Source organism: Lycium barbarum, chromosome 6, assembly GCF_019175385.1.
Source record: "Lycium barbarum isolate Lr01 chromosome 6, ASM1917538v2, whole genome shotgun sequence".
Lineage (NCBI taxonomy): Eukaryota > Viridiplantae > Streptophyta > Magnoliopsida > Solanales > Solanaceae > Lycium > Lycium barbarum.
In genome coordinates, this window is record NC_083342.1 from 5,910,997 (window position 1) to 5,925,187 (window position 14,191).

The window sequence follows — 14,191 nt, forward strand, 5'->3', positions numbered from 1 at the left end:
TGTACTCATTTTCTCCTATACCACAGACAAGAATCTTCTTTGCTTTATAGTTCTTCTCCACAGCCTTCCTGTCTGCCTCAATGTATTCTTTCCTTGTTTTTGGAGTGGTTACCAAGCTAGCTTCATCTTTTTTTATTACAGGGACATGAGGACCATCACAAATGATGTCCCACAGCTCTGAGTTTTCAACCATAATGAAGTCGTGCATCCTAGTCTTCCACAACCCATAATATTTTCCGTTGAATCTGGGTGGTCTAGTGGATGATTGACCTTCTTCCAAGTTTGGTGGGGCTGCCATTTCACATATTCTTTCTAGGTGTTAACCTTTTAGAAAGTACCTGCTCTGATACTAATTGATGATAGCAGTACCTCCACCAAATAGTACATGGAGAGACCTGGTTGTCTACCAGTTCTCTCAGACAGTGCAGTAGGTAAATAACACAAGATTTCACCATGGAAAACTCCTTGGTAAAGAGATTAAAAACCACGACCTACCACGTAGGATTTCACTTCACTACACTGAGCAACTTCATATTACAACCTCTTGCAATCTAGGAATTTAACTCACATAAATCCCTCACCCTTACAATACACCTATTGTAAGCTACAACTCTTGACTACCCTTAGCCAAGCACACAACCACGTTTGACCAACTCTAGCCAAACCAACTAATACACTTGACTAACTCTAGCCAAGGGTACCACTCAATAGTTTGAATAGGTAAATTGCCTAACAACTACTGAGAAGTTAAGCTACCTACAACAGCTTCTTGAAAGAAGAGTAGGTTTACAGTTTAAAGAACAAATGAAAAAAGACTCACAACAACCTAAAGAACATAGATATAATTTGGTGCCTGGATTAGGTTCTTCAGCTTGTAAGTGGCTTTGTTCTTGAGAGCACTTAAGAACTTGTGGCGGCAAGGATTTGCACAAGATGGTTTAGGTTTTCAAGTGATGCACAATATGTTGGAACAAGTTGTATATACATTGGGGAAACGTGTGGGTGAGATAGAGACCACTCATCCCATGTTTGACTTAAGGCATGGGCCGCAGCACTGTTGTACAGTTGTACAGTTGGCAGTGCATCTTTACAGTTGTTGTTGTTGATTGTACGATGTACAAAAGGAGCAACTAGCGAACCACGTCTCTCTTTATTTCTTCAGCAGTTTGACAATCATCAAAACATAGAATGTACTTTGTCTTATCATTTGTGTACAGAAATTATGAAGGGATTGTGCATCGGTTAGTGTGTGTTGATCGAATAGGCTGAGTAAACTACTTAGATGAATAAATTCTCTGATGGTCGTAACATTAGCTGTTGTTTCTTGTTGCTTTTGGTTTTAAATACCATGAAGAATGGACATCCAACATGTCTTTAGTTAGTTCTTGATGATGTTTAGTTTCAAGATATTGTCCTTCATTTAGAGATCATGGTTTTAGGGATCATATATTTATAAAATCATGTGCTTTTTCTTCTTAACTCACGTTGTTTTAAAAGATCATGACTTGTGTTGTTTGCTTGTATTACAATCATGCCTATAGGACCTTGTTCATGTGCCTGTTTTAGAATAAATTCAGCCACTGAATTCGAATTTCCTTTTGGGTTTTTACTGACAAATGTGATCTGTTATATCCATTTTTTGTTAAGTCGGGGAAGATATTTAAAGATATAAACATTTTTAAGCGAAAATTACTTGTAAAAATATGCTTGTTCATTTGAGATTTCTAAAATATATACTTAATGTTCTTGCCATATGAAATGCTTAGTGTTTCTAGCTAAACCAGAAGATAACATTATCCTTGTTCCATATATTTCATCTTCATATGTCTTGAATTTGGTTATCTTTTCTAATCCCATCTTCTTTTAATTTTTTGCATGATCACCGGATTCGAATAGTTTCTCTTTGAGACTCAACGACGCCGATATGCCACCGCTAGACTTGCACTTACATCTCCAGTGGCGCCTCTTGTCCCCTCAAAATGCATCTGAATAGAAAAAGAAAGGGAAGCGAGAATAAATCTCGAACCCACATCCGTGTCTTCATTCACTCTTCTTCCTCTCTTGAGAAATGTCCAACCATAACCAACAAAAAGGAAGGTAGAAGAGGAGAATGGCTGCTGCATTTTTATTTCTTCCTCTTATGATTAACTGTCTTGTTTTTCTCTTAATTTGTGATTGTTTATCTCATTTATTTAGGAGTATTAGCCTTAGAAGTTAGAACGCTTTAGCTTTAGAGGGGTAGTTGGGATATCATTTTACTGAAGTCTTGAAAGGAGTATTATTCACGAACCTAAATTGAGCTCACTTCCTCAATCATTCAACTTCAATTTTTATGACTAAGAGTTTCATAAGCTGCTAAGTATACATTTTTGTGGAAGCAGAGAACCCGTTTTTATCTTGACCTTGGTTCATTTCTTGCAAATCAAAATCAACTATTGAGTAAACTAATTTGAGTTTACAGCTAAGCCATCTTCCAAGTAGAATGAGATTTTAACATCCTTTGGAATCTGGACAATTTTTGTTCAAAGTTCACCTCGAAACTTATTTTGGAATTTTCAAATCTACGTATGAAAATGGTCTTGTTTATAGAATTTTTCAGCTATCTTTGGCCTTTTGGCCTAAAATTTAAAGTAGTTATTTTGGACTTTAAAGTAACGTTCATTGATTTTTTAGTTTAAACTGCTAAAGCTAAAACCAGTGTGATTAAAAGTTCTTGTTTTAAAAGTCCAAATGTTGCTGTACATACATCGTTCGACTGGTTAATTATATTTCTGCATTTAAAAAGTACTATATTTCATGTCTTTCACATATGTTTGATTAACCTAAGTTTGGCCAGTAACCGTAGTTAATGGATCTTAAAGGATGTTTTAACTCTTTTCCTTTAGGATAACTAGAACCCTTACCTAGAATCATTAAGTTAAGTAGACCTTAAAAATGGAGCTTATTTTAAGCATTTATCTAGTTAATAATTAGGTGTCCTAATTCACCGTTAAAATAATCATGTGGTAACTCCTTAAGCTGAATAATATAGGAATCACCAATATGTTGTACTCCGCTTTGACTCGGTTAAAATAGGGTGTGACAACATCTCGGTTAGAAGCTTCGTGGACAACGGCTAACCATGTCGCGGGAGCTGGTGGATGAAAATATAGATATGGAAACTTATGATAACTTGAAATAAGGGAATTGTGTATTGGCATATGTTGAGGTGACGGCGGTGGTGGCAGAAATAAATCAAAGACGTTATTGGGAGCAGACTTGTTGCGATTTCCAGCACGAACTGGATTAGATTTGGATATTCCATTAAAGATAAAAAGTTCTTGATCTAGAAAATTTGAGTTGTACACAAGATTTTTAAGAGAAAGAAACAATAACACAAAAAGAAGAAGTAGAGGAACAGTAAAATTGTTCTTCATTTGTGATTGAACGTAGAAGTGGGGAAAAACCTTGGCTTTTATAGACACCCATAAAACGAGAGAATCTTGAGAAAGAGATTATGCCATTTACGGATGAGTTTAACAGTGTGTTTGGTCATGTAGTCGAAATCAGTTTATTTTAAGCAGGTGTGGGTCAAAGCTAAGGTTTTGTGGTCATTTTTCTTTTTAATCAAGCAAGGATTTTAAGGTTGGTTAGGGAGATACGAAGCTAATAAAGGCATTAATAGCCTTTTGCTTGGAGATAAATTAGCAAAATGCTAGAATCCAATTATTTGTTTTATACTAAATTGAAATGGAGTTTGTATTATGCTTGATATCTACTTACGTACATTATTTTTGTTAAAAGAAGAATATAATAGTACTTTCTCGATCAAGGTATAACCAATTTTATATGAGCACGTGCAGCTCGATATAATGGTAGGGGCAAAGACAAAAATTATAAAAAAAAAAAAAAAGGTCTCAAAATTTTTTGACATGACTAGCATGAACGTGCAACGCGCGTGCCGATAAACTTGTACTAAAATAAAATGGAAGGAGCTAGTAGAAAATGTAGTTAGGAAAAACTTGTGACTGAACATAAAAGTGGTTCCAAAGATCGTGCTGGGGTGGCAAGATTTGATGATGGAACAACCTTGTTCTCGGTGCCACCTTCTGACTTCCTCAAGAAGGTTCTGAAAGTTGCTGGTCCAGAACTTTATGGGGTGGTTTTAAAGTTTGCACATCATGTACCCAATGGCTCATCCGTGCCACCAAGGTCCAATCAACCTCTGTATGTCGATGCACCACAAATAACATCCTCTCAAGCTGCGTATGATGCAATGCCATCTGTGGAAAGGGTTTCACAGATGAACTATAATCAGGTTATCCGAGAAGATCTGAAGCCTTCAATTGACTATGGTTCTCTAACTGATGCATACCCTAGAAATCCTGTACAGCCAAGTAATACTGCAGCATACCCCGAGAATCTTGTACACCAAAGCAATACTGCAGCACCAACCCACGCAGGGGTCTCTATAACACCTGCACTTATTGCAACCCTAGAAAAGATGCTGCCAGCTAACAAGTTATCAAGTGTGGAAGGAACAACCGCGCCTGCAAGACCTTCTGTTGGTATGCCTGCATCAGATGTTGTTGTTGCACCTGGAAAAAAATGCAGCAACAGTCTTGGAGATATGAACAGCAAGCTCCCGGTCAAGCTGCTAATCACATGGCACAGTTTGGTAGCCAGTTTAACAACCAAACACAAATTTTCTCACAGCTTCAAGCTCATCCGCAAGGCTTGAACACACCAAACCATTATTCTCAAGGAGCCACTAGTTTTAGCCAAATGCACGAGCATAACCTCAACTTGCAAGCACCAGAATGTCCTCCTCAGACATCAACCTCGGCCATCATTTCTCAAGGTACACAGTTCTCAGCCCAGCACCCTATTGATCGCTAGCTTCAGTTTTGAAGACATCAAGATGCTGTGAGTGGTTCTAGGAGGGTTCATGGAACAGATGCCTTTGTACATTATGGTTCATCTGTTCCTCAACAACCAACAAATCTTGCTTCATTGCCTAACCAGACTCATGGTGCTAATGTTTCCCAACCACAAGCTGGCATGCCTGTTGCCTCTGGGATAGGGCTTCCAACTCAAATGCAACAGTTACAATCTGCACTTTATGGGTCTTTACATGAGGAGAGATCAGAACCGGAGGTTGACAAGAATGAACGCTACCAGGAAACTCTAATATTCGCAGCTAATCACTTTTCTAAGATACACCAGCAGAAACCAAATAGTCAAAGTGGGCAAGGCTCAGGCAATCATTGAGAAGATCTCTTTGAGCTAGGTTGTTAATGTTGCACTTGAAGGATCCCTGATCCGGCATAATTTCAGAAAAGGAAATCCAGTCGCGCACCTACTAGCTAATGAACTTGTTACCCAGTCCAGTATAAATAAAGTGTTCTACCTAGTACGGCCTCCCCCATTTGGGGAAAACCAGTTGTGGAAATATCACAAAGGGACTGCCTCTTTTGTTAAAAAATATCATTGTTCTTACTACTAATATGCTTGCTAGTCTTGGAAACTTAAATGTCCTGTGTGACATAAGTCCTAGAAACTCTTTTGGTTCTATGTCTAACGCATCGTCTACTACTTGTGATGCGCCTCCTAGTTCTACTAAGTCCAAACTGTTAGCACATGAGGGCTCTACTATGGTTTGTAATATTTTGAATGTTTATTATATAAATATCCATATTAGTACTCAAAAAAAACTTTTGTTTTTATAGGCACCACAAAAGAAGAGAATCTTGAGAAAGATATTATGATATTCACATATGAGAGTGTTTGGTCAAGTCACCAACATCATTTGATTTTAACACATGCATCTCAATATAATGGAAAGGTTTAAAAGAAATATCAAAAAGAGGTCTCAAAATTCTCTGACCTAACTCTACATACACGTGTAATGCGCACGTGTCAATAAACTAGTTATAAATAAAATGGTAGGAGCTAGCAGAAAACGTAGGTAACAACATCTCGGTTAGGGGCTTCGTGGAAGGCGGCTAACCATGTCACCGGAGCTGGTGGATTAAAATATGGATATGGAAATTTATGATAGCTTGAAATAAGGGAATTGTGTATTGGCATATATAGGGGTGACGGCGGCGGTGGCAGAAATAAATCAAAGACGTTATTGCAAGCAGACTTGTTGCGATTTCCAGCACAAACTGGATTAGATTTTGATCGTCCATTAAAGATAAAAGTTCATTAGATAGAAAATTTGAGTTTTACTTAAGATTGTTAAGAGAAAGAAACAATAACACAAAAAGAAGAAGCATAGGAACAGTAAAATTGTTCTTCATTTGTGATTGAACGTAGAAGTGGGGAAAAACCTTAAATTTTATAGACACCCATAAAAGGAGAGAATCTTGAAAAAGATATTGTGCCATTTACAGATGAGTTTAACAATGTGTTTGGTTAAATCGTAGAAATCAGTTTATTTTAAGCACGTGTGGGTCAAAGTAAGTTTTTTTGGTCATTTTCCTTTGTAATCAAGCAGGGAATTTAAGGTTGGTTAGGGAGGTACAAAGCTAATAAAGGAATTAACAACCTTTGCCTGGAGAAAAATTAGAAAATTGCTAGAATCCACTTATTTGTCTTATACTAAATTGAAATGGAGTTTGTATTCTGCTTGATATCTATTTACATACATTATTTTTTGTTAAAAGAACAATATAATAGTACTTTCTCGATCAAGGTATAACCAATTTTATGTGAGCACGTGCAACTCAATATAATGGGAGGGGTTAAGACAAAGATTATAAAAACAGGTCTCGCAATTTTTCGACATGACTGGCATGAACGTGCAACGCACGTGCAGATAAACTTGTAATAAAGTAAAACGGAAAGAGCTAGCAAAAAATGTAGTTAAGAAAAACTTGTGACTGAACATAAAAGTGGTTCCAAAGATCATTCTGGGGTGGAAAGATTTGATGATGGAACAACCTTGTTCTTGGCGCCACCTTCTGACTTCCTCACGAAGGTTCTTAAAGTTGCTGGTCCAGAACGTTTTTATGGGGTGATTTTAAAGTTTGCATATCATGTACCTAGTGGCACATCCTTGCCACCAGACTCCAATCAACCTCAGTATGTCGATGCACCACGGATAACATCCTCTCAAGTTGTGTGTGATGCAATGCCATTTGTGGAAAGGGTTTCATAGATGAACTATAATCAGGTTATCCGAGAAGATCTGAAGCCTACAATTGACTATGGTTCTCTAACTGATGCATACCCCAGAAATCCTTTGCAGCCAAGTAATACTACAGTATACCCCGGGAATCCTGTACACAAAAGCAATATTGTAGCACCAACCCAAGCAGGGGTCTCTTTAACACATGAACTTATTACAACCCTATCAAAGATGCTACCAGCTAACAAGTTATCAAGTGTGGAAGGAACAATCGCGCTTGCAAAACCTTCTGCTAGTATGCATGTATCAGATGTTGTTGTTGCACCTGGAAAAGTGCAGCAACAGTCTTGGAGATATGAACAGCAAGCTGTTGATCACATGGCACAGTTTTGTAGCCAGTTTAACTACCAAACACAAATTTTCTCACAGCTTCAAGCTCATCCGCAAGTCTTGAACACGCCAAACCATTATTCTCAAGGAGCCACTCGTTTTAGCCAAATGCAAGAGCATAACCTCAACTTGCAAGCACCAGAAGGTCCTCCTCAGACATTGACCTCGGCCATCATTTCTTAAGGTACACAGTTCTCAGCCCAGCCCCATGTTAATCAGCAGCTTCAGTTGGAAGACATCAAGATGTTGTGAGTTGTTCTGGGAAGGTTCATGGCACCAATGCCTTTGGACATTTTGGTTCATTTGTTCCTCAACAACCAACCAATTTTGTTTCATTGCCCAACCATACTTATGGTGCTAATATTTCCCAGCTACAAGCTGGCCTGTCTATTGCCTCTGGGATAGGGCCTCTCACTCAAATGCAGCAGTTGCAATCTGCACTTTATGTGTCTATACCGAAAGAGGGATCAGAATCGGAGGTTGACAAGAACCAATGCTACCAGGAAACTCTAATGTTCATAGCTAATCTCTTTTCTAAGATACACCAGCAAAACCCAAATAGTCAAAGTGGGCAAGGCTCAGGCAATCATTGAGAAGATCTCCTTGAGCTAGGTTGTTAATGCTACACTTGAAGGCTTCCCTGATCCGGAATAATTTCAAACAAGGAAATGCAGTCGCGCACCTACTGGCTAAGGAAGCTCTTACCCGGCCCAGTACAAACAAAGTGTTCTACCTAGTACGGCTTCCCCCCTTTGTGGAAAACCAGTTGTGGCAAGATCACAAAGGGACTGCCTCTTTTGTGTAAAATATCAATGTACTTACTACTAATATGGATGCTAGTCTTGGAAACTTAAATGTCCTGCATGACATAAGTCCTAGAAACTCTTTTGGTTCTTTGTCTAACGCATCGTCTGCTACTTGCGATGCGCCTCCTAGTTCTACTAAGTCCAAATTGTTAGCCCATGGGGGCTCTACTATGGTTTTTAATATTTTGAATGTTTATTATATAAGTATCTGTATTATTACTCAAAAAAAACTTTTGTTTTTATAGGCACCAGAAAAGAAAAGAATCTTGAGAAAGATATTATGATATTTACATATGAGTGTTTGGTCAAATTTCCAGCATCAATTAATTTGAGCACATGCATCTCAATATAATGGAAGGGTTTAAAAGAAATATCAAAAAGAGGTCTCGAAATTCTTTGACATAACTCGACATACACGTGCAACACACGTTTCAATAAACTAGTAATAACTAAATGGAAGGAGTTAGCAGAAAATGTAGGTAACAACATCTCGGTTAGAAGCTTCGTGGACAGCAGCTGACCATGTCGCCGGATCTGGTGGATGAAAATATAGATATGGAAATTTATGATAGCTTGAAATAAGGGAATTGTGTATTGGCATATGTAGGGGTTATGACGGCGGTGGCAGAAATAAATCACAGACGTTATTTGGAGCAGAGTTATTGCGATTTCCAGCACGAACTGGACTAGATTTGATCGTCCATTAAAGATAAATAGTTCTTGATCAAGAAAATTTGAGTTGTACTCAAGATTGTTAAGAGAAAGAAACAATAACACAAAAAGATGAAGCAGAGAAGCAGAAAATTGTTTTTCTTTATGATTGTATGTAGAAGTGGGGAAAATCCTTAGCTTTTATAGACACCCAGAAAAGGAGAGAATCTTGAGAAAGAGATTATGCCATTTACAGATGAGTTTAACAGCGTGTTTGGTCAAGTCATCGAAATCAGTTTATTTTAAGCACGTGTGGGTCAAAGCTAAGGTTTTGTGGTCATTTTTCTTTTTAATCAAGCATGGATTTTAAGGTTGGTTAGGGAGATAAGAAGCTAATAAAGGCATTAATATCCTCTTTCTTGGAGATAAATTTAGCAAATTGCTAGAATCCAATTATTATTTTTTATACTAAATTGAATTGGAGTTTGTATTCTCCTTGATATTTGTTTACGTACATTGTTTTTTTTTATAAGAACAATATAATAGTACTTTCTCGATCAAAGTATAACCAATTTTATGTGAGCATGTGCAGCTCAATATAATGGGAGGGGCTAAGATAAAAATTAAAAAAAGAGGTCTCGAAATTTTTCAATGCATGCACGTGCAATGCACGTGCCGATAAACTTGTAATGAAATAAAAGGGATGGAGCTAGTAGAAAATGTAGTTAAGAACATTTAAATACTTATTTGTTCAAGATTGATTTGACATTTAATGTTGCACATGCCGATAACTTGTAATGAAATAAAAGGGATGTAGCCAGTTGAAATGTAGGTATGAACATTTAAATAGTTATTTGTTCAAGATTGATTTGACATTAAATTTAAACGAAAAGACAACGTTATAGTATTTCTCATCATATATTTCCTTTCTTGAATGAAGACTATTATTCGTAGTACTAAATTTTCTTATACGGCTTTGGTTGCTAAGAAAGTCGTGGGCCTCGTAGTACCCGCATACAACAGCTCTGTGGAGTTTTTCGGGTCGAAAACGCGGCTGACACCCTTACTAAAAAAGAAGGAAAGATTTTTTAGAATGATTTGAAGAAGGCACCTTTTCAAAAACACCGTAAGTCGATTGAATGTTTCCTAGTACTCCTGAATCTTTTTGTGGTGGATTTCAGACAGCAGCTCCAAGGACGGGAGCTGACCAGGCTGCCACTGGAGCTGGTGGATAAAAATATAGATATGAAAATTTATGATAGTCTAAAATATGGGAATTGTGCATTGTAATATGTAGGGGCGCCAGTGATGGTGTCGGAAACGGATCACGGACATTACTTGAACCAGACTTGTCGCGATTTCTAGCACAAACTAGACCAAATTTTGATCGGCCATTAAAGGTAGTTAGTTCTTGATTGAGAAAGTGTGAGTTGTAATCAAGAAGGACTGAAAGAGTGAATGATTGTCAAGTAGTGGAACGGTGAATTTGTTTTTCATCTCATTAAGGAAGAAAAAATTGTGATTTGAACATAGAAGTGAGGGCTAAACCTTAGTTTTTAAAGGCGTCATAAAAGGAGAGAATCTTCAGAAAGAGATTATGCCATTTACAGATGAGTTGAGTTTAATAGCGTGTTTGGTAAAGTCATCGACGTTAGCTTATTTTTAGCACATGCATATCAATATAATTGGAGGGCATAAAAAATATTTAAAAGGGGCCTCGAAATTTTTCGACATGACTCGGTATACACGTGCAATGCAGGTGTCGATAAACTAGTACTCTAATATATAAAAGGGAAGGAGCTAGTAGAAAACATAGATATATAACAACATTTAAAAGATTGATTGGATAGTTTATTTTATTAAAACTTAAAAGACAACATTATAGCATTTCTCATCATATATTTTCATTCTTGAAAGAAGACGAATATCAACAATACTTATTTCTTCTTATACGCCTTTGGTTGCTTAAGATGATTGAAGAAGGAACCTTTACAAAGGCTTCATAAGCCTATTGAAGGTCTAACTACTCCTAATTTTCTTCACGGTGAATTTCGCCCAGCATCACCGTAGAAGGCGGATGATAAGACCATTGCTGGAGTTGGTGGATGAAAATGTAGATGTATAGACTCATGATAGCCTCACATATAGGAATTATGTATTGGCATATGTGGGGGAGACGCGGCTGGTGACAGAAATGGATCACGAACTTGTCGCGATTTCTAGCTCGAATTGGACCAGATCTTGATCGGCAATTGAAATAATTAGTTCTTGATTAAAAAAAATTGAGTTGTCATCAAGATTATTAAGAGAGAGAAATAATAGCAAAAGAAGAAAAAACAGAGGAAAAAAGAATGGCTTGAGGAGTAGTGGAGTGATGGATTTGTTTTTCATCTTATTAAGGAAGTAAAAGTACCTAATTGAGTAAAGCTCCAATATTAGACATTTTATTTTTGTAGAAAGTCTATAATTGAACATAGAAGTAAGGGGCTAAATGTTACTTAGTTTTTATTGACCAACAAAGGAGAGAATCTTGGAAAAGAGATATAAGTAAGTTTAATAGCGTGTTTGGTCAAGTCTTCGATATCATCTTATTTTGATCAAGTGGTGCCGCTCAATATAATTGAATCACATACGTGACTTGGAGCAGAATTGTTGCAATTTCTAGCACAAATTGGACTAGATATTGATTGCCCATTAAAGATAATTAGTTCTTGATCTAGAAAATTTGAGCTCTAATCAAGAGTTTTAAGAAAAAGAAGTAATAGCAAAAGAAGAAAAAGCACAAGGGCAAAGAATGGCTTGAGGAGTGATGGATTGGTTTTAGTATTGTTTAGGAAGCAGAACTAACTAATTAAGTAAAGCTCTAATGTTAGACATTTTTTTTGTAGTAAGTTTGTGATTGAACATAGAAGTGAGGGGCTAAATGTTAGTTTCTGTAGGCACCCGAAAAAAAAAAAGTGAATCTTAGAGAAAGAGATTATGTCATTTATAAATGAGTTTAATAGCGTGATTCGTCATCGATATCAGCTTATTTTTAGCACGTACAACTCAGTATAATTTCGGGGGGAGGGGGGTGGTTTAAAACCAAAATTTAAAAAGAGGCCTTGAGATTTTTCAACATGCCTCACCTTACACATGCAACTCACGCACTAATAAACTAGTAATAATATAATTGGAAGGAGCCATTAGAAAACGTAGATAACAATATTTAAATACTTGTTTATCTGGATTGATTTGACAGTTAATTTAATCTAAAAGACAACATATATTATACATAGTTATTTAAAATTTATATATAATATGCGTAATTTTTTATGACTTAGTATTTTGGGGCCTAAAGGCTATTGCTTTACTTGCCTTGGGTTAAGTCAGCCCTTATTTTGAGTACCCTGTATTAAAAATGTTTTGGTAGAGTTGCAATTTGTATTTTGCTAAACGGAAAAGGGCCAAATATATCCCTGTTCTATGAGAAAAAAACACTGTTTATACATAGTTGAAATTATTTATGTGTATATAGAAGATGTTAACCCTCCCCCCCCCCCCCCCCCCCCCCTTTTGACTTCTTCGTATGTTTACTTTTTTATATTTTGAACTCCTTTAATGAAAATCCTGATTTCTTCATCGTTTATATGTATATATTTGAATTGAGTTATCAGGTTTTGAGATCTTAGCCTTCCCAAAAGGTATGCTAATAGAATGATAGCAAACAACATTTTTATGATCCTTTCAATAGCTGTTTCTTCAATCCTATTATGACTTTGAAAGGTCTTGCCAATCCTATTAGCAGCTACTGAAGAAGTTTTTGAAGCTTGCCTCGAATTTTCCGGGTATGGGGTCTCTTAGTGGTGTCCCCGCCATCTTCAAATCACAGGTCCGCCTTTGAACAAAGGGTGTACTTTGCAAGAGGATGTGATGGATGAAATTTTGATTTATCAAAGACAAGTTTCTTGTGCTAGTTATTAAAGATAAATTAATTAGATGTATTTGGAGGAGCAAATTTTTTTGCTAATATTGATCAAATTAAGATCTGGCCGTCACTAATTTTTTTCAAGACAGTTGCTTAGGATGCTTATAAAAGTGCTCTCAACCATCAGGAAAATATGAGGGATAAATTTTACAGTCCCTTTTCAATTTCTGTAATTTAGCTAGTATAAACGAAACCAAAAGTACGCAAAAAATATTATTATTATTATTATTATTATTTACTTTTTATGCTAGTATAAACGAAACCAAAAGTACTTGTTAATTTTAAAATCCCAATTGACTTTCATATTTCATTAATTAAAAATTGAAAAGACTAATAAATTACTAAGAAATCCATAATTAGTTATACCATACCGATAAAGAATTAAAATCTAAGGAACATATGTATTTAAATTAATTGAAAATTTAAATTTTCAAGTTTAATGTAAGAATTCTAAAATTGTAGATTGCTTCATAAATTCCAGTCTCTTAGTAATAAAATAACCTTTGAATTGACGAAGATTTTTGTTCAAACTTTCAGCAAAAGGGAATTCAATAGTTTTCCCTTGAAGGCTGTCTAAGAACTTAATAGTATAATTGAAGATTTTTAGATATTCGTACTTGAAATTTACTATGTTCATGATATTAATGATGATTATCGTAGATATTTTAATATTTTATTTTATAGATAATATAATTCTTACAAAATATTATTACACAATATTTGAGTGTGACTGTTATAAAGAGGTAATTTTACAAAGAATGTCCCGCTATAATGAATGTCATTGCTGTTATATGCAGAATGCTGTTATAGAGAAGTAAAATATAACATAAAAATTTAGTGAAAAGCCTGACCGTACATCCAAAGTTAATTAATGAGTTCAATTTTTAAGGTTCGTTTGAGAAAGCATACTTACTGATTACAAGTGGTTTTTTAATGGAATATCGTTCACTAGTCTAAAATAGTACAATTTTCTTGTTCTACTGATTACAAGTAAAATCTGGCATAAGACCCATTGCTCAGATCTTTTTAACCTTTTTCTTTGTAAAAGAGTAGTTATAGTTCCTATTGCATCCTTTAAGTGAAAAGATTGTAAGATTTCAAACTTGAAACGAGATGATATGTCTTAACATTTCCTAATAAAAATTTCGGAAAATAGCTTTTGTTGCACAATCTCCAGATGTATTAACAAAAGCATACGATAACTAATAGTTTAACCTCACATAATTTTTAATTCACCTGTAACAGAGTGCTGGCACACGCATA

General features: G+C 35.9%; 2 pseudogenes; both read left to right on the top strand.

Annotated features, from left to right (window-relative positions):
- Positions 1–356: 356 nt before the first annotated feature.
- LOC132643725 (flowering time control protein FPA-like) lies at positions 357–5,250 on the top strand (annotated as a pseudogene).
- A 236-nt stretch (positions 5,251–5,486) lies between these two features.
- Positions 5,487–8,097, top strand: LOC132643726 (flowering time control protein FPA-like; annotated as a pseudogene).
- Positions 8,098–14,191: the final 6,094 nt, after the last annotated feature.